Source organism: Saccoglossus kowalevskii, chromosome 4, assembly GCF_978046115.1.
Source record: "Saccoglossus kowalevskii chromosome 4, keSacKowa6.1, whole genome shotgun sequence".
Classification (NCBI taxonomy): domain Eukaryota; kingdom Metazoa; phylum Hemichordata; class Enteropneusta; family Harrimaniidae; genus Saccoglossus; species Saccoglossus kowalevskii.
Window position 1 is genome coordinate 29,118,713 of NC_140644.1, and position 20,879 is coordinate 29,139,591.

The window sequence follows — 20,879 nt, forward strand, 5'->3', positions numbered from 1 at the left end:
TCGTTTTTAGCAGGCTTGGTAAACACTGGGTAAATAAAGTAAAAAACAGCACTTCATAGGATTGCATGCAATTATAGTTAGATATATACGTCAGCTGTGATGCAATTTATCCATTTTAATTGAGTCGGGTTAAGCAGGTCTTTTAACTCAAATTCGACGTATTATGCGACCATATAAATGGCGATCTATGTCATTTAAATTAGATGAAACTAAATGCTGGAGATTGGATCGCGAATGGAATTTGCGATCATAAGTGTTTCGATTCAAATTATTCTCCAATTCGTGGATTCAAAACATACTCATTCCCCAGGTGAGGCTCGAACTCACAACCTCCGCATTACTCAGTAACAGAGCAGTACTGCCATATAAGTACGGCGCGATAACCGATTGTGCCACTGGAGAAGATGAAACAACCAATTGAGTGCACTTTCAATAGAACAACCGCATTTTGTTCAATACAACTTGCGTCAGAAATATCGTGGAATTTTAATATTAGTTCTCTTTATTTAAATTCATATATAATTGTACGAATATAAGTTAAAAGTAATACATATACAGAACAAATACACTCATACTCATACGATGCAAATACACTCATACTCATACGATGCTGTGTGCGTGAGTAAACATCTGCAGCATACATTAAGTTACATCTTGGATTGTGCATCGTCATTTCGAATGATGTATTTTTTGTGAATTTAAGAATGGTTTGAGTCAACAAGGTAGACCATAGGTCACATTGAAATTTGCATATTATTCAAAATAACCCAATCAGAGAGCAGGAAAACAAATGACATTAACTCCTAATTAAAATACAGCACTTAATGGCGATAATCGAACAAATTCACCTATTGTGTTATCCGTAATATCATGTGCTTCGCACTTTCATAAATATCTCACCTGTTACATAATCTATATAAAGTGTATTGGGTTATTGTTTTATAGCATGGATCAATGAAATGTAATAGACGTGAAAATTATTGAATATCATTCTTGAAATGAACATAGATCATCCGTAATTTCAATTTGCCAATCAGTAAACGATCACAAGATAGCGCTCAAACAAACAGTCTGCCTAACAGCGCCCTCAAAATCGTAGAAATATATAACCGTCTTAATCAAGTCAATGACATTTATTCTTCTGCCTAAATAGTGCATCACCACTGGACGTTCGGCTTGGTAAACCCTGGGTAAATAAAGTAAAAAAAAAACAGCACTTCATAGGATTGCATGCAATTATAATTAGATATATACGTCAGCTGTGATGACATTTATCCATTTTAATTGAGTGGGGTTAAGCAGGTCTTTTAACTCAAATTCGACGTATTTTGCGACCATATAAATGGTGATCGATGTCATTTAAATTAGATGAAACTAAATGCTGGAGATTGGATCGCGAATGGAATTTGCGATTTGGAAATGTTTCGATTCAATTATTCTCCAATTCGTGGATTCAAAACATACTCATTCCCCAGGTGAGGCTCGAACTCACAACCTCCGCATTACTCAGTAACAGAGCAGTACTGCCATATAAGTACGGCGTGCTAACCGTTTGTGCCACTGGGGAAGATGAAACAAAAAATTGAGTGCACTTTCAATAGGATAACCGCATTTTGTTCAATACAACTTGCGTCAGAAATATCGTGGAATTTTAATATTAGTTCTCTTTATTTAAATTTGACGGTTCATATATAATTGTACGAATATAAGTTAAAAGTAATACATATACAGAACAAATACACTCATACGTGGCTGATATTTAGCAGCACTGTTTATTATTAAAACTTTCTTGAAACTGGTGGGTAATACAAAATGACTCGAATTGAAGATATCTGACTACTTGCATTGAATGATTGACCAGGAATGTCACGCGCAGTGTCTTTTGTGACATTACTAACAATACGTCCAACACGCTTAATCATTTTATTGTCCGATACATCACAGTGGCCGGCTTTTCGTTTCGACTGACAACGTAGTATTTTGGCAATACTAAAGTCACTAATCTGTTTTCTGTTTACATGTCTTTCTTGTGTTCTCTCGCTATGTGTAATCGAGTAAACGTAATTTGGCGTCTGTTTCTTGCATGACTCCACCGACGACGGCGTGCTTTCAGGTTTATATCGCGCAATATAATCCTCCTTCGCTTGGCTGTTAGTTGTTATAAACTCGTGGTTATCGGATTTCTTATATCCTCGACGACGGCGGCGGAAGTCACTTTCAGCAAACATTTCTTTCCAACCCTCTGCTAGTCTCCAGAAATGACCGTGTGTCAGGTCATGTATACTACGAGGACTCTTGATGAAGCAATTGTTCAAAGAGAGGTTATGACGGATTGAATTCTTCCAGCCAAGGCTCTTCACACGATAATACGGAATAGTTGTCTCTATATAGATGTAGATATCTTTCAATGTAGCCCTCTGTTCCGCGTATGACCTTATAGCCAAGACGATAGTGCTACGAAGCTATACGGCGGTCGGTCTATGCATGACAATGTACTGTGAGAGTTGAAATTACTGGTGAACGGTGGATTGGCATACATATGTTGTGTGCGTGTTTAAACATCTACAGCATACGTTAAGTTACATCTTGGATTGTGCATCGTCATTTCGAATGATGTATTTTTTGTGAATTTAAGAATGGTTTGAGTCAACAAGGTTGACCATAGGTCACATTGAAATTTGCATATTATTCAAAATAACCCAATCAGAGAGCAGGAAAACAAATGACATTAACTCCTAATTAAAATACAGCACTTAATGGCGATAATCGAACAAATTCACCTATTGTGTTATCCGTAATATCATGTGTTTCGCACTTTCATAAATATCTCATCTGTTACATAATCTATATAAAGTGTATTGGGTTATTGTTTTATAGCATGGATCAATGAAATGTAATATACGTGATAATTATTGAATATCATTCTTGAAATGAACATAGATCATCCGTAATTTCAATTTGCCAATCAGTAAACGATCACAAGATAGCGCTCACACAATCAGTCTGAAAAACAGCGCCCTCAAAATCGTAGAACTATACAACCGTCTTGAGCAAGTCAATGACATTTATTCTTCTGCCTAAATAGTGCATCACCACTGGACGTTTGGCTTGGTAAACACTGGGTAAATAAAGTAAAAAAAAACAGCACTTCATAGGATTGCATGCAATTATAGTTAGATATATACGTTAGCTGTGATGACATTTATCCATTTTAATTGAGTCGGGTTAAGCAGGTCTTTTAACTCAAATTCGACGTATTTTGCGACCATATAAATGGCGATCGATGTCATTTAAATTAGATGAAACTAAATGCTGGGGATTGGATCGCGAATGGAATTTGCGATTTGGAAATGTTTCGATTCAATTATTCTCCAATTCGTGGATTCAAAACATACTCATTCCCCAAGTGAGGCTCGAACTCACAACCTCCGCATTACTCAGTAACAGAGCAGTACTGCCATATAAGTACGGCGCGCTAACCGATTGTGCCACTGGGGAAGATGAAACAACCAATTGAGGGCACGTTCAATAGGATAACCGCATTTTGTTCAATACAACTTGCGTCAGAAATATCGTGGAATTTTAATATTAGTTCTCTTTATTTAAATTTGACGGTTCATATATAATTGTACGAATATAAGTTAAAAGTAATACATATACAGAACAAATACACTCACACGTAGCTGATATTTAGCAGCACGGTTTATTATTAAAACTTTCTTGAAACTGATGGGTAATACAAAATGACTCGAATTGAAGATATCTGACTACTTGCATTGAAAGATTGGCCAGGAATGTCACGCGCAGTGTCTTTTGTGACATTACTAACAATACGTCCAACACGTTTAATCCTTTTATTGTCCGATACATCACAGTGGCCGGCTTTTCGTTTCGACTGACAACGTAGTATTTTGGCAATACTAAAGTCACTAAACTCATTTCCGTTTACATGTCTTTCTTGTGTTCTCTCGCTATGTGTAATCGAGTAAACGTAATTTAGCGTCTGTTTCTTGCATGACTCCACCGACGACGGCGTGCTTTCATGTTTATATCGCGCAATATAATCCTCGTTCGCTTGGCTGTTAGTTGTTATAAACTCGTGGTTATTGGATTTCTTATATCCTCGACGACGGCGGCGGAAGTCACTTTCAGCAAACATTTCTTTCCAACCCTCTGCTAGTCTCCAGAAATGACCGTGAGTCAGGTCATGTATACTACGAGGACTCTTGATGAAGCAATTGTTCAAAGAGAGGTTATGACGGATTGAATTCTTCCAGCCAAGGCTCTTCACACGATAATACGGAAAAGTTGTCTCTATATAGCGGTAGACATCTTTCAATGTAGCCCTCTGTTCCGCGTATGACCTTATAGCCAAGACGATAAGCGCTACGAAGCTATACGGCGGTCGGTCTGTGCATGACAATGTACTGTGAGAGTTGAAATTACTGGTATACGGTGGATTGGCATACATATGCTGTGTGCGTGAGTAAACATCTGCAGCATACATTAAGTTACCTCTTGGATTGTGCATCGTCATCTCGAATGATGTATTTTTTGTGAATTTAAGAATGGTTTGAGTCAACAAGGTAGACCATAAGTCACCTTGAAATCTGCATATTACTCAAAATAACCCAATCAGAGAGCAGGAAAACAAATGCCATTTGCGATTTGAAAATGTTTCGATTCAAATTATTCTCCAATTCGTGGATTCAAAACATACTCATTCCCCAGGTGAGGCTCGAACTCACAACCTCCGCATTACTCAGTAACAGAGCAGTACTGCCATATAAGTACGGCGCGATAACCGATTGGCGCGATAACCGATTGTGCCACTGGAGAAGATGAAACAACCAATTGAGTGCACTTTCAATAGAACAACCGCATTTTGTTCAATACAACTTGCGTCAGAAATATCGTGGAATTTTAATATTAGTTCTCTTTATTTAAATTCATATATAATTGTACGAATATAAGTTAAAAGTAATACATATACAGAACAAATACACTCATACTCATACGATGCAATTTATCCATTTTAATTGAGTGGGGTTAAGCAGGTCTTTTAACTCAAATTCGACGTATTTTGCGACCATATAAATGGCGATCGATGTCATTTAAATTAGATGAAACTAAATGCTGGAGATTGGATCGCGAATGGAATTTGCGATTTGGAAATGTTTCGATTCAATTATTCTCCAATTCGTGGATTCAAAACATACTCATTCCCCAGGTGAGGCTCGAACTCACAACCTCCGCATTACTCAGTAACAGAGCAGTACTGCCATATAAGTACGGCGTGCTAACCGTTTGTGCCACAGGGGAAGATGAAACAAAAAATTGAGTGCACTTTCAATAGGATAACCGCATTTTGTTCAATACAACTTGCGTCAGAAATATCGTGGAATTTTAATATTAGTTCTCTTTATTTAAATTTGACGGTTCATATATAATTGTACGAATATAAGTTAAAAGTAATACATATACAGAACAAATACACTCATACGTGGCTGATATTTAGCAGCACTGTTTATTATTAAAACTTTCTTGAAACTGGTGGGTAATACAAAATGACTCGAATTGAAGATATCTGACTACTTGCATTGAATGATTGACCAGGAATGTCACGCGCAGTGTCTTTTGTGACATTACTAACAATACGTCCAACACGCTTAATCATTTTATTGTCCGATACATCACAGTGGCCGGCTTTTCGTTTCGACTGACAACGTAGTATTTTGGCAATACTAAAGTCACTAATCTGTTTTCTGTTTACATGTCTTTCTTGTGTTCTCTCGCTATGTGTAATCGAGTAAACGTAATTTGGCGTCTGTTTCTTGCATGACTCCACCGACGACGGCGTGCATTCAGGTTTATATCGCGCAATATAATCCTCCTTCGCTTGGCTGTTAGTTGTTATAAACTCGTGGTTATTGGATTTCTTATATCCTCGACGACGGCGGCGGAAGTCGCTTTCAGCAAACATTTCTTTCCAACCCTCTGCTAGTCTCCAGAAATGACCGTGAGTCAGGGCATGTATACTACGAGGACTCTTGATGAAGCATTTGTTCAAAGAGAAGTTATGACGGATTGAATTCTTCCAGCAAGGGCCCTGCACACGATAATACGGACAAGTTGTCTCTATATAGCGGTAGATATCTTTCAATGTAGCCCTCTGTTCTGCGTATGACTTTATAGCCAAGACGATAGTGCTACGAAGCTATACGCCGGTCGGTCTATGCATGACAATGTACTGTGAGAGTTGAAATTACTGGTATACGGTGGATTGGCATACATATGCTGTGTGCGTGAGTAAACATCTGCCACATACATTAAGTTACCTCTTGGATTGTGCATCGTCATTTCGAATGATGTATTTTTTTTGAATTTAAGAATGGTTTGAGTCAACAAGGTAGACCATAGGTCACATTGAAATTTGCATATTATTCAAAATAACCCAATCAGAGAGCAGGAAAACAAATGACATTAACTCCTAATTAAAATACAGCACTTAATGGCGATAATCGAACAAATTCACCTATTGTGTTATCCGTAATATCATGTGCTTCGCACTTTCATAAATATCTCACCTGTTACATAATCTATATAAAGTGTATTGGGTTATTGTTTTATAGCATGGATAAATGAAATGTAATGTACGTGAAAATTATTGAATATCATTCTTGAAATGAACATAGATCATCCGTAATTTCAATTTGCCAATCAGTAAACGATCACAAGATAGCGCTCAAACAAACAGTCTGCTAAACAGCGCCCTCAAAATCGTAGAACTATATAACCATCTTGAGCAAGTCAATGACATTTATTCTTCTGCCTAAATAGTGCATCACCACTGGACATTTTTAGCAGGCTTGGTAAACACTGGGTAATTAAAATAAAAAAACAGCACTTCATAGGATTGCATGCAATTATAGTTAGATATATACGTCAGCTGTGATGCCATTTATCCATTTTAATTGAGTGGGGTTAAGCAGGTCTTTTAACTCAAATTCGACGTATTTTGCGACCATATAAATGGCGATCGATGTCATTTAAATTAGATGAAACTAAATGCTGGAGATTGGATCGCGAATGGAATTTGCGATCATAAGTGTTTCGATTCAATTATTCTCCAATTCGTGGATTCAAAACATACTCATTCCCCAGGTGAGGCTCGAACTCACAACCTCCGTATTACTCTGTAACCGAGCAGTACTGCCTTATAAGTACGGCGCGCTAACCGATTGTGCCACTGGGGAAGATGAAACAACCAATTGAGTGCACTTTCAATAGGATAACCGCATTTTGTTCAATACAACTTGCGTCAGAAATATCGTGGAATTTTAATATTAGTTCTCTTTATTTAAATTTGACGGTTCATATATAATTGTACGAATATAAGTTAAAAGTAATACATATACAGAACAAATACACTCACACGTAGCTGATATTTAGCAGCACGGTTTATTATTAAAACTTTCTTGAAACTGATGGGTAATACAAAATGACTCGAATTGAAGATATCTGACTACTTGCATTGAAAGATTGGCCAGGAATGTCACGCGCAGTGTCTTTTGTGACATTACTAACAATACGTCCAACACGTTTAATCCTTTTATTGTCCGATACATCACAGTGGCCGGCTTTTCGTTTCGACTGACAACGTAGTATTTTGGCAATACTAAAGTCACTAAACTCATTTCCGTTTACATGTCTTTCTTGTGTTCTCTCGCTATGTGTAATCGAGTAAACGTAATTTAGCGTCTGTTTCTTGCATGACTCCACCGACGACGGCGTGCTTTCATGTTTATATCGCGCAATATAATCCTCGTTCGCTTGGCTGTTAGTTGTTATAAACTCGTGGTTATTGGATTTCTTATATCCTCGACGACGGCGGCGGAAGTCACTTTCAGCAAACATTTCTTTCCAACCCTCTGCTAGTCTCCAGAAATGACCGTGAGTCAGGTCATGTATACTACGAGGACTCTTGATGAAGCAATTGTTCAAAGAGAGGTTATGACGGATTGAATTCTTCCAGCCAAGGCTCTTCACACGATAATACGGAAAAGTTGTCTCTATATAGCGGTAGACATCTTTCAATGTAGCCCTCTGTTCCGCGTATGACCTTATAGCCAAGACGATAAGCGCTACGAAGCTATACGGCGGTCGGTCTGTGCATGACAATGTACTGTGAGAGTTGAAATTACTGGTATACGGTGGATTGGCATACATATGCTGTGTGCGTGAGTAAACATCTGCAGCATACATTAAGTTACCTCTTTGATTGTGCATCGTCATCTCGAATGATGTATTTTTTGTGAATTTAAGAATGGTTTGAGTCAACAAGGTAGACCATAAGTCACCTTGAAATCTGCATATTACTCAAAATAACCCAATCAGAGAGCAGGAAAACAAATGCCATTAACCCCTAATTAAAATACAGCACTTAATGGCGATAATCGAACAAATTCACCTATTGTGTTATCCGTAATATCATGTGCTTCGCACATTCATAAATATCTCACCTGTTACATAATCTATATAAAGTGTATTGGGTGATTGTTTTATAGCATGGATCAATGAAATGTAATGTACGTGAAAATCATTGAATATCATTCTTGAAATGAACATAGATCATCCGTAATTTCAATTTGCCAATCAGTAAACGATCACAAGATAGCGTTCAAACAATCAGTCTGCAAAACAGCGCCCTCAAAATCGTAAAACTATATAACCGTCTTGAGCAAGTCAATGACATTTATTCTTCAGCCTAAATAGTGCATCACCACTGGACGTTTTTAGCAGTCTTGGTAAACACTGGGTAAATAAAGTAAACAAATCAGCTCTTCATAGGATTGCATGCAATTATAGTTAGATATATACGTCAGCTGTGATTCCATTTATCCATTTTAATTGAGTCGGGTTAAGCAGGTATTTTAACTCAAATTCGACGTATTTTGCGACCATATAAATGGCGATCGATGTCATTTAAATTAGATGAAACTACGATAATACGGAAAAGTTGTCTCTATATAGAGGTAGATATCTTTCAATGTAGCCCTCTGTTCCGCGTATGACCTTATAGCCAAGACGATAGTTCTACGAAGCTATACGGCGGTCGGTCTATGCATGACAATGTACTGTGAGAGTTGAAATTACTGGTGTACGGTGGATTGGCATACATATGTTGTGTGCGTGTTTAAACATCTACAGCATACGTTAAGTTACATCTTGGATTGTGCATCGTCATTTCGAATAATGTATTTTTTGTGAATTTAAGAATGGTTTGAGTCAACAAGGTTGACCATAGGTCACATTGAAATTTGCATATTATTCAAAATAACCCAATCAGAGAGCAGGAAAACAAATGACATTAACTCCTAATTAAAATACAGCACTTAATGGCGATAATCGAACAAATTCACCTATTGTGTTATCCGTAATATCATGTGCTTCGCACTTTCATAAATATCTCACCTGTTACATAATCTATATAAAGTGTATTGGGTTATTGTTTTATAGCATGGATCAATGAAATGTAATAGACGTGAAAATTATTGAATATCATTCTTGAAATGAACATAGATCATCCGTAATTTCAATTTGCCAATCAGTAAACTATCACAAGATAGCGCTCAAACAAACAGTCTGCTAAACAGCGCCCTCAAAATCGTAGAACTATATACTAGTAACCGTCTTGAGCAAGTCAATGACATTTATTCTTCTGCCTAAATAGTGCATCACCACTAGTCGTTTTTAGCAGGCTTGGTAAACACTGGGTAAATAAAGTAAAAAACAGCACTTCATAGGATTGCATGCAATTATAGTTAGATATATACGTCAGCTGTGATGCAATTTATCCATTTTAATTGAGTCGGGTTAAGCAGGTCTTTTAACTCAAATTCGACGTATTATGCGACCATATAAATGGCGATCTATGTCATTTAAATTAGATGAAACTAAATGCTGGAGATTGGATCGCGAATGGAATTTGCGATCATAAGTGTTTCGATTCAAATTATTCTCCAATTCGTGGATTCAAAACATACTCATTCCCCAGGTGAGGCTCGAACTCACAACCTCCGCATTACTCAGTAACAGAGCAGTACTGCCATATAAGTACGGCGCGATAACCGATTGTGCCACTGGAGAAGATGAAACAACCAATTGAGTGCACTTTCAATAGAACAACCGCATTTTGTTCAATACAACTTGCGTCAGAAATATCGTGGAATTTTAATATTAGTTCTCTTTATTTAAATTCATATATAATTGTACGAATATAAGTTAAAAGTAATACATATACAGAACAAATACACTCATACTCATACGATGCAATTTATCCATTTTAATTGAGTGGGGTTAAGCAGGTCTTTTAACTCAAATTCGACGTATTTTGCGACCATATAAATGGCGATCGATGTCATTTAAATTAGATGAAACTAAATGCTGGAGATTGGATCGCGAATGGAATTTGCGATTTGGAAATGTTTCGATTCAATTATTCTCCAATTCGTGGATTCAAAACATACTCATTCCCCAGGTGAGGCTCGAACTCACAACCTCCGCATTACTCAGTAACAAAGCAGTACTGCCATATAAGTACGGCGTGCTAACCGTTTGTGCCACAGGGGAAGATGAAACAAAAAATTGAGTGCACTTTCAATAGGATAACCGCATTTTGTTCAATACAACTTGCGTCAGAAATATCGTGGAATTTTAATATTAGTTCTCTTTATTTAAATTTGACGGTTCATATATAATTGTACGAATATAAGTTAAAAGTAATACATATACAGAACAAATACACTCATACGTGGCTGATATTTAGCAGCACTGTTTATTATTAAAACTTTCTTGAAACTGGTGGGTAATACAAAATGACTCGAATTGAAGATATCTGACTACTTGCATTGAATGATTGACCAGGAATGTCACGCGCAGTGTCTTTTGTGACATTACTAACAATACGTCCAACACGCTTAATCATTTTATTGTCCGATACATCACAGTGGCCGGCTTTTCGTTTCGACTGACAACGTAGTATTTTGGCAATACTAAAGTCACTAATCTGTTTTCTGTTTACATGTCTTTCTTGTGTTCTCTCGCTATGTGTAATCGAGTAAACGTAATTTGGCGTCTGTTTCTTGCATGACTCCACCGACGACGGCGTGCTTTCAGGTTTATATCGCGCAATATAATCCTCCTTCGCTTGGCTGTTAGTTGTTATAAACTCGTGGTTATTGGATTTCTTATATCCTCGACGACGGCGGCGGAAGTCGCTTTCAGCAAACATTTCTTTCCAACCCTCTGCTAGTCTCCAGAAATGACCGTGAGTCAGGGCATGTATACTACGAGGACTCTTGATGAAGCATTTGTTCAAAGAGAAGTTATGACGGATTGAATTCTTCCAGCAAGGGCCCTGCACACGATAATACGGACAAGTTGTCTCTATATAGCGGTAGATATCTTTCAATGTAGCCCTCTGTTCTGCGTATGACTTTATAGCCAAGACGATAGTGCTACGAAGCTATACGCCGGTCGGTCTATGCATGACAATGTACTGTGAGAGTTGAAATTACTGGTATACGGTGGATTGGCATACATATGCTGTGTGCGTGAGTAAACATCTGCCACATACATTAAGTTACCTCTTGGATTGTGCATCGTCATTTCGAATGATGTATTTTTTGTGAATTTAAGAATGGTTTGAGTCAACAAGGTAGACCATAGGTCACATTGAAATTTGCATATTATTCAAAATAACCCAATCAGAGAGCAGGAAAACAAATGACATTAACTCCTAATTAAAATACAGCACTTAATGGCGATAATCGAACAAATTCACCTATTGTGTTATCCGTAATATCATGTGCTTCGCACTTTCATAAATATCTCACCTGTTACATAATCTATATAAAGTGTATTGGGTTATTGTTTTATAGCATGGATAAATGAAATGTAATGTACGTGAAAATTATTGAATATCATTCTTGAAATGAACATAGATCATCCGTAATTTCAATTTGCCAATCAGTAAACGATCACAAGATAGCGCTCAAACAAACAGTCTGCTAAACAGCGCCCTCAAAATCGTAGAACTATATAACCATCTTGAGCAAGTCAATGACATTTATTCTTCTGCCTAAATAGTGCATCACCACTGGACATTTTTAGCAGGCTTGGTAAACACTGGGTAATTAAAATAAAAAAACAGCACTTCATAGGATTGCATGCAATTATAGTTAGATATATACGTCAGCTGTGATGCCATTTATCCATTTTAATTGAGTGGGGTTAAGCAGGTCTTTTAACTCAAATTCGACGTATTTTGCGACCATATAAATGGCGATCGATGTCATTTAAATTAGATGAAACTAAATGCTGGAGATTGGATCGCGAATGGAATTTGCGATCATAAGTGTTTCGATTCAATTATTCTCCAATTCGTGGATTCAAAACATACTCATTCCCCAGGTGAGGCTCGAACTCACAACCTCCGTATTACTCTGTAACCGAGCAGTACTGCCTTATAAGTACGGCGCGCTAACCGATTGTGCCACTGGAGAAGATGAAACAACCAATTGAGTGCACTTTCAATAGGATAACCGCATTTTGTTCAATACAACTTGCGTCAGAAATATCGTGGAATTTTAATATTAGTTCTCTTTATTTAAATTTGACGGTTCATATATAATTGTACGAATATAAGTTAAAAGTAATACATATACAGAACAAATACACTCATACGTAGCTGATATTTAGCAGCACGGTTTATTATTAAAACTTTCTTGAAACTGGTGGGTAATACAAAATGACTCGAATTGAAGATATCTGACTACTTGCATTGAATGATTGACTAGGAATGTCACGCGCAGTGTCTTTTGTGACATTACTAACAATACGTCCAACACGTTTAATCCTTTTATTGTCCGATACATCACAGTGGCCGGCTTTTCGTTTCGACTGACAACGTAGTATTTTGGCAATACTAAAGTCACTAAACTGTTTTCCGTTTACATGTCTTTCTTGTGTTCTCTCGCTATGTGTAATCGAGTAAACGTAATTTGGCGTCTGTTTCTTGCATGACTCCACCGACGACGGCGTGATTTCAGGTTTATATCGCGCAATACAATCCTCGTTCGCTTGGCTGTTAGTTGTTATATACTCGTGGTTATTGGATTTCTTATATCCTCGACGACGGGGCGGAAGTCGCTTTCAGCAAACATTTCTTTCCAACCCTCTGCTAGTCTCCAAAAATGACCGTGAGTCAGGTCATGTATACTACGAGGACTCTTGATGAAGCAATTGTTCAAAGAGAGGTTATGACAGATTGAATTCTTCCAGCCAGGGCCCTTCACACGATAATACGGAAAAGTTGTCTCTATATAGCGGTAGATATCTTTCAATGTAGCCCTCTGTTCCGCGTATGACCTTATAGCCAAGACAATAGTGCTACGAAGCTATTCGGCGGTCGGTCTATTCATGACAATGTACTGTGAGAGTTGAAATTACTGGTATACGGTGGATTGCCATATATATGATGTGTGCGTGAGTAAACATCTGCAGCATACATTAAGTTACCTCTTGGATTGTGCATCGTCATCTCGAATGATGTATTTTTTGTGAATTTAAGAATGGTTTGAGTCAACAAGGTAGACCATAAGTCACATTGAAATTTGCATATTATTTAAAATAACCCAATCAGAGAGCAGGAAAACAAATGCCATTAACCCCTAATTAAAATATAGCACTTAATGGCGATAATCGAACAAATTCACCTATTGTGTTATCCGTAATATCATGTGCTTCGCACTTTCATAAATATCTCACCTGTTACATAATCTATATAAAGTGTATTGGGTTATTGTTTTGTAGCATGTATAAATGAAATGTAATGTACGTGAAAATTATTGAATATCATTCTTGAAATGAACATAGATCATCCGTAATTTCAATTTGCCAATCAGTAAACTATCACAAGATAGCGCTCAAACAAACAGTCTGCTAAACAGCGCCCTCAAAATCGTAGAACTATATACTAGTAACCGTCTTGAGCAAGTCAATGACATTTATTCTTCTGCCTAAATAGTGCATCACCAATAGTCGTTTTTAGCAGGCTTGGTAAACACTGGGTAAATAAAGTAAAAAACAGCACTTCATAGGATTGCATGCAATTATAGTTAGATATATACGTCAGCTGTGATGCCATTTACCCATTTTATTTGAGTGGGGTTAAGCAGGTCTTTTAACTCAAATTCGACGTATTATGCGACCATATAAATGGCGATCTATGTCATTTAAATTAGATGAAACTAAATGCTGGAGATTGGATCGCGAATGGAATTTGCGATCATAAGTGTTTCGATTCAAATTATTCTCCAATTCGTGGATTCAAAACATACTCATTCCCCAGGTGAGGCTCGAACTCACAACCTCCGCATTACTCAGTAACAGAACAGTACTGCCATATAAGTACGGCGCGCTAACCGATTGTGCCACTGGAGAAGATGAAACAACAAATTGAGTGCACTTTCAATAGAACAACCGCATTTTGTTCAATACAACTTGCGTCAGAAATACCGTGGAATTTTAATATTAGTTCTCTTTATTTAAATTCATATATAATTGTACGAATATAAGTTAAAAGTAATACATATACAGAACAAATACACTCATACGATGCAATTTATCCATTTTAATTGAGTGGGGTTAAGCAGGTCTTTTAACTCAAATTCGACGTATTTTGCGACCATATAAATGGCGATCGATGTCATTTAAATTAGATGAAACTAAATGCTGGAGATTGGATCGCGAATGGAATTTGCGATCATAAGTGTTTCGATTCAATTATTCTCCAATTCGTGGATTCAAAACATACTCATTCCCCAGGTGAGGCTCGAACTCACAACCTCCGCATTACTCAGTAACCGGGCAGTACTGCCATATAAGTACGGCGCGCTAACCGATTGTGCCACTGGAGAAGATGAAACAACTAATTGAGTGCACTTTCAATAGGATAACCGCATTTTGTTCAATACAACTTGCGTCAGAAATATCGTGGAATTTTAATATTAGTTCTCTTTATTTAAATTTGACGGTTCTTATATAATTGTACGAATATAAGTTAAAAGTAATACATATACAGAACAAATACACTCATACGTGGCTGATATTTAGCAGCACTGTTTATTATTAAAACTTTCTTGAAACTGGTGGGTAATAAAAAATGACTCGAATTGAAGATATCTTACTACTTGCATTGAAAGATTGACCATTAATGTCACGCGCAGTGTCTTTTGTGACATTACTAACAATACGTCCAACACGTTTAATCCTTTTATTGTCCGATACATCACAGTGGCCGGCTTTTCGTTTCGACTGACAACGTAGTATTTTGGCAATACTAAAGTCACTAAACTGTTTTCCGTTTACATGTCTTTCTTGTGTTCTCTCGCTATGTGTAATCGAGTAAACGTAATTTGGCGTCTGTTTCTTGCATGACTCCATCGACGACAGCGTGATTTCAGGTTTATATCGCGCAATACAATCCTCGTTCGCTTGGCTGTTAGTTGTTATATACTCGTGGTTATTGGATTTCTTATATCCTCGACGACGGGGCGGAAGTCGCTTTCAGCAAACATTTCTTTCCAACCCTCTGCTAGTCTCCAGAAATGACCGTGAGTCAGGTCATGTATACTACGAGGACTCTTGATGAAGCAATTGTTCAAAGAGAGGTTATGACAGATTGAATTCTTCCAGCCAGGGCCCTTCACACGATAATACGGAAAAGTTGTCTCTATATAGCGGTAGATATCTTTCAATGTAGCCCTCTGTTCCGCGTATGACCTTATAGCCAAGACAATAGTGCTACGAAGCTATACGGCGGTCGGTCTATTCATGACAATGTACTGTGAGAGTTGAAATTACTGGTATACGGTGGATTGCCATATATATGCTGTGTGCGTGAGTAAACATCTGCAGCATACATTAAGTTACCTCTTGGATTGTGCATCGTCATCTCGAATGATGTATTTTTTGTGAATTTAAGAATGGTTTGAGTCAACAAGGTAGACCATAAGTCACATTGAAATTTGCATATTATTTAAAATAACCCAATCAGAGAGCAGGAAAACAAATGCCATTAACCCCTAATTAAAATATAGCACTTAATGGCGATAATCGAACAAATTCACCTATTGTGTTATCCGTAATATCATGTGCTTCGCACTTTCATAAATATCTCACCTGTTACATAATCTATATAAAGTGTATTGGGTTATTGTATTGTAGCATGTATAAATGAAATGTAATGTACGTGAAAATTATTGAATATCATTCTTGAAATGAACATAGATCATCCGTAATTTCAATTTGCCAATCAGTAAACTATCACAAGATAGCGCTCAAACAAACAGTCTGCTAAACAGCGCCCTCAAAATCGTAGAACTATATACTAGTAACCGTCTTGAGCAAGTCAATGACATTTATTCTTCTGCCTAAATAGTGCATCACCACTAGTCGTTTTTAGCAGGCTTGGTAAACACTGGGTAAATAAAGTAAAAAACAGCACTTCATAGGATTGCATGCAATTATAGTTAGATATATACGTCAGCTGTGATGCAATTTATCCATTTTAATTGAGTGGGGTTAAGCAGGTCTTTTAACTCAAATTCGACGTATTATGCGACCATATAGATGGTGATCTATGTCATTTAAATTAGATGAAACTAAATGCTGGAGATTGGATCGCGAATGGAATTTGCGATCATAAGTGTTTCGATTCAAATTATTCTCCAATTCGTGGATTCAAAACATACTCATTGCCCAGGTGAGGCTCGAACTCACAACCTCCGCATTACTCAGTAACCGGGCAGTACTGCCATATAAGTACGGCGCGCTAACCGATTGTGCCACTGGGGAAGATGAAACAACCAATTGAGTGCACTTTCAATAGGATAACCGCATTTTGTTCAATACAACTTGCGTCAGAAATATCGTGGAATTTTAATATTAGTTCTCTTTATTTAAATTTGACGGTTCTTATATAATTGTACGAATATAAGTTAAAAGTAATACATATACAGAACAAATACACTCATACGTGGCTGATATTTAGCAGCACTGTTTATTATTAAAACTTTCTTGAAACTGGTGGGTAATAAAAAATGACTCGAATTGAAGATATCTGACTACTTGCATTGAAAGATTGACCATTAATGTCACGCGCAGTGTCTTTTGTGACATTACTAACAATACGTCCAACACGTTTAATCCTTTTATTGTCCGATACATCACAGTGGCCGGCTTTTCGTTTCGACTGACAACGTAGTATTTTGGCAATACTAAAGTCACTAAACTGTTTTCCGTTTACATGTCTTTATTGTGTTCTCTCGCTATGTGTAATCGAGTAAACGTAATTTGGCGTCTGTTTCTTGCATGACTCCACCGACGACAGCGTGATTTCAGGTTTATATCGCGCAATACAATCCTCGTTCGCTTGGCTGTTAGTTGTTATATACTCGTGGTTATTGGATTTCTTATATCCTCGACGACGGGGCGGAAGTCGCTTTCAGCAAACATTTCTTTCCAACCCTCTGCTAGTCTCCAGAAATGACCGTGAGTCAGGTCATGTATACTACGAGGACTCTTGATGAAGCAATTGTTCAAAGAGAGGTTATGACAGATTGAATTCTTCCAGCCAGGGACCTTCACACGATAATACGGAAAAGTTGTCTCTATATAGCGGTAGATATCTTTCAATGTAGCCCTCTGTTCCGCGTATGACCTTATAGCCAAGACAATAGTGCTACGAAGCTATACGGCGGTCGGTCTATTCATGACAATGTACTGTGAGAGTTGAAATTACTGGTATACGGTGGATTGCCATATATATGCTGTGTGCGTGAGTAAACATCTGCAGCATACATTAAGTTACCTCTTGGATTGTGCATCGTCATCTCGAATGATGTATTTTTTGTGAATTTAAGAATGGTTTGAGTCAACAAGGTAGACCATAAGTCACATTGAAATTTGCATATTATTTAAAATAACCCAATCAGAGAGCAGGAAAACAAATGCCATTAACCCCTAATTAAAATATAGCACTTAATGGCGATAATCGAACAAATTCACCTATTGTGTTATCCGTAATATCATGTGCTTCGCACTTTCATAAATATCTCACCTGTTACATAATCTATATAAAGTGTATTGGGTTATTGTTTTGTAGCATGTATAAATGAAATGTAATGTACGTGAAAATTATTGAATATCATTCTTGAAATGAACATAGATCATCCGTAATTTCAATTTGCCAATCAGTAAACTATCACAAGATAGCGCTCAAACAAACAGTCTGCTAAACAGCGCCCTCAAAATCGTAGAACTATATACTAGTAACCGTCTTGAGCAAGTCAATGACATTTATTCTTCTGCCTAAATAGTGCATCACCACTAGTCGTTTTTAGCAGGCTTGGTAAACACTCGGTAAATATAGTAAATAACAGCACTTCATAGGATTGCATGCAATTATAGTTAGATATATACGTCAGCTGTGATGCCATTTACCCATTTTATTTGAGTGGGGTTAAGCAGGTCTTTTAACTCAAATTCGACGTATTATGCGACCATATAAATGGCGATCTATGTCATTTAAATTAGATGAAACTAAATGCTGGAGATTGGATCGCGAATGGAATTTGCGATCATAAGTGTTTCGATTCAAATTATTCTCCAATTCGTGGATTCAAAACATACTCATTCCCCAGGTGAGGCTCGAACTCACAACCTCCGCATTACTCAGTAACAGAGCAGTACTGCCATATAAGTACGGCGCGCTAACCGATTGTGCCACTGGAGAAGATGAAACAACCAATTGAGTGCACTTTCAATAGAACAACCGCATTTTGTTCAATACAACTTGCGTCAGAAATACCGTGGAATTTTAATATTAGTTCTCTTTATTTAAATTCATATATAATTGTACGAATATAAGTTAAAAGTAATACATATACAGAACAAATACACTCATACTCATACGATGCAATTTATCCATTTTAATTGAGTGGGGTTAAGCAGGTCTTTTAACTCAAATTCGACGTATTTTGCGACCATATAAATGGCGATCGATGTCATTTAAATTAGATGAAACTAAATGCTGGAGATTGGATCGCGAATGGAATTTGCGATCATAAGTGTTTCGATTCAATTATTCTCCAATTCGTGGATTCAAAACATACTCATTCCCCAGGTGAGGCTCGAACTCACAACCTCCGCATTACTCAGTAACCGGGCAGTACTGCCATATAAGTACGGCGCGCTAACCGATTGTGCCACTGGGGAAGATGAAACAACCAATTGAGTGCACTTTCAATAGGATAACCGCATTTTGTTCAATACAACTTGCGTCAGAAATATCGTGGAATTTTAATATTAGTTCTCTTTATTTAAATTTGACGGTTCTTATATAATTGTACGAATATAAGTTAAAAGTAATACATATACAGAACAAATACACTCATACGTGGCTGATATTTAGCAGCACAGTTTATTATTAAAACTTTCTTGAAACTGGTGGGTAATAAAAAATGACTCGAATTGAAGATATCTGACTACTTGCATTGAAAGATTGACCATTAATGTCACGCGCAGTGTCTTTTGTGACATTACTAACAATACGTCCAACACGTTTAATCCTTTTATTGTCCGATACATCACAGTGGCCGGCTTTTCGTTTCGACTGACAACGTAGTATTTTGGCAATACTAAAGTCAGTAAACTGTTTTCCGTTTACATGTCTTTATTGTGTTCTCTCGCTATGTGTAATCGAGTAAACGTAATTTGGCGTCTGTTTCTTGCATGACTCCACCGACGACAGCGTGATTTCAGGTTTATATCGCGCAATACAATCCTCGTTCGCTTGGCTGTTAGTTGTTATATACTCGTGGTTATTGGATTTCTTATATCCTCGACGACGGGGCGGAAGTCGCTTTCAGCAAACATTTCTTTCCAACCCTCTGCTAGTCTCCAGAAATGACCGTGAGTCAGGTCATGTATACTACGAGGACTCTTGATGAAGCAATTGTTCAAAGAGAGGTTATGACAGATTGAATTCTTCCAGCCAGGGCCCTTCACACGATAATACGGAAAAGTTGTCTCTATATAGCGGTAGATATCTTTCAATGTAGCCCTCTGTTCCGCGTATGACCTTATAGCCAAGACAATAGTGCTACGAAGCTATACGGCGGTCGGTCTATTCATGACAATGTACTGTGAGAGTTGAAATTACTGGTATACGGTGGATTGCCATATATATTCTGTGTGCGTGAGTAAACATCTGCAGCATACATTAAGTTACCTCTTGGATTGTGCATCGTCATCTCGAATGATGTATTTTTTGTGAATTTAAGAATGGTTTGAGTCAACAAGGTAGACCATAAGTCACATTGAAATTTGCATATTATTTAAAATAACCCAATCAGAGAGCAGGAAAACAAATGCCATTAACCCCTAATTAAAATATAGCACTTAATGGCGATAATCGAACAAATTCACCTATTGTGTTATCCGTAATATCATGTGCTTCGCACTTTCATAAATATCTCACCTGTTACATAATCTATATAAAGTGTATTGGGTTATTGTTTTGTAGCATGTATAAATGAAATGTAATGTACGTGAAAATTATTGAATATCATTCTTGAAATGAACATAGATCATCCGTAATTTCAATTTGCCAATCAGTAAACTATCACAAGATAGCGCTCAAACAAACAGTCTGCTAAACAGCGCCCTCAAAATCGTAGAACTATATACTAGTAACCGTCTTGAGCAAGTCAATGACATTTATTCTTCTGCCTAAATAGTGCATCACCACTAGT

General features: G+C 37.3%; 10 non-coding genes across 10 annotated transcripts; all 10 read right to left on the reverse strand.

The window, feature by feature from the left end:
- Positions 1 to 302: 302 nt before the first annotated feature.
- Positions 303 to 402, reverse strand: TRNAI-UAU (transfer RNA isoleucine (anticodon UAU)). Its single transcript has 2 exons — positions 365 to 402; positions 303 to 338 (listed from the first exon to the last, which is right to left on the reverse strand). It is a non-coding gene; the product is annotated as a tRNA-Ile (tRNA).
- Positions 403 to 3,398: 2,996 nt separating this feature from the next.
- On the reverse strand, positions 3,399 to 3,498 carry TRNAI-UAU (transfer RNA isoleucine (anticodon UAU)). Its single transcript has 2 exons — positions 3,461 to 3,498; positions 3,399 to 3,434 (listed from the first exon to the last, which is right to left on the reverse strand). It is a non-coding gene; the product is annotated as a tRNA-Ile (tRNA).
- Positions 3,499 to 7,156: 3,658 nt separating this feature from the next.
- TRNAI-UAU (transfer RNA isoleucine (anticodon UAU)) lies at positions 7,157 to 7,256 on the reverse strand. The gene is made up of 2 exons: positions 7,219 to 7,256; positions 7,157 to 7,192 (listed from the first exon to the last, which is right to left on the reverse strand). It is a non-coding gene; the product is annotated as a tRNA-Ile (tRNA).
- Positions 7,257 to 10,049: 2,793 nt separating this feature from the next.
- On the reverse strand, positions 10,050 to 10,149 carry TRNAI-UAU (transfer RNA isoleucine (anticodon UAU)). Its single transcript has 2 exons — positions 10,112 to 10,149; positions 10,050 to 10,085 (listed from the first exon to the last, which is right to left on the reverse strand). It is a non-coding gene; the product is annotated as a tRNA-Ile (tRNA).
- Positions 10,150 to 12,466: 2,317 nt separating this feature from the next.
- TRNAI-UAU (transfer RNA isoleucine (anticodon UAU)) lies at positions 12,467 to 12,566 on the reverse strand. The gene is made up of 2 exons: positions 12,529 to 12,566; positions 12,467 to 12,502 (listed from the first exon to the last, which is right to left on the reverse strand). It is a non-coding gene; the product is annotated as a tRNA-Ile (tRNA).
- A 1,839-nt stretch (positions 12,567 to 14,405) lies between these two features.
- TRNAI-UAU (transfer RNA isoleucine (anticodon UAU)) lies at positions 14,406 to 14,505 on the reverse strand. Its single transcript has 2 exons — positions 14,468 to 14,505; positions 14,406 to 14,441 (listed from the first exon to the last, which is right to left on the reverse strand). It is a non-coding gene; the product is annotated as a tRNA-Ile (tRNA).
- A 376-nt stretch (positions 14,506 to 14,881) lies between these two features.
- Positions 14,882 to 14,981, reverse strand: TRNAI-UAU (transfer RNA isoleucine (anticodon UAU)). The gene is made up of 2 exons: positions 14,944 to 14,981; positions 14,882 to 14,917 (listed from the first exon to the last, which is right to left on the reverse strand). It is a non-coding gene; the product is annotated as a tRNA-Ile (tRNA).
- Positions 14,982 to 16,820: 1,839 nt separating this feature from the next.
- Positions 16,821 to 16,920, reverse strand: TRNAI-UAU (transfer RNA isoleucine (anticodon UAU)). Its single transcript has 2 exons — positions 16,883 to 16,920; positions 16,821 to 16,856 (listed from the first exon to the last, which is right to left on the reverse strand). It is a non-coding gene; the product is annotated as a tRNA-Ile (tRNA).
- A 1,839-nt stretch (positions 16,921 to 18,759) lies between these two features.
- TRNAI-UAU (transfer RNA isoleucine (anticodon UAU)) lies at positions 18,760 to 18,859 on the reverse strand. Its single transcript has 2 exons — positions 18,822 to 18,859; positions 18,760 to 18,795 (listed from the first exon to the last, which is right to left on the reverse strand). It is a non-coding gene; the product is annotated as a tRNA-Ile (tRNA).
- A 382-nt stretch (positions 18,860 to 19,241) lies between these two features.
- On the reverse strand, positions 19,242 to 19,341 carry TRNAI-UAU (transfer RNA isoleucine (anticodon UAU)). Its single transcript has 2 exons — positions 19,304 to 19,341; positions 19,242 to 19,277 (listed from the first exon to the last, which is right to left on the reverse strand). It is a non-coding gene; the product is annotated as a tRNA-Ile (tRNA).
- Between the last annotated feature and the right edge of the window lie 1,538 nt (positions 19,342 to 20,879).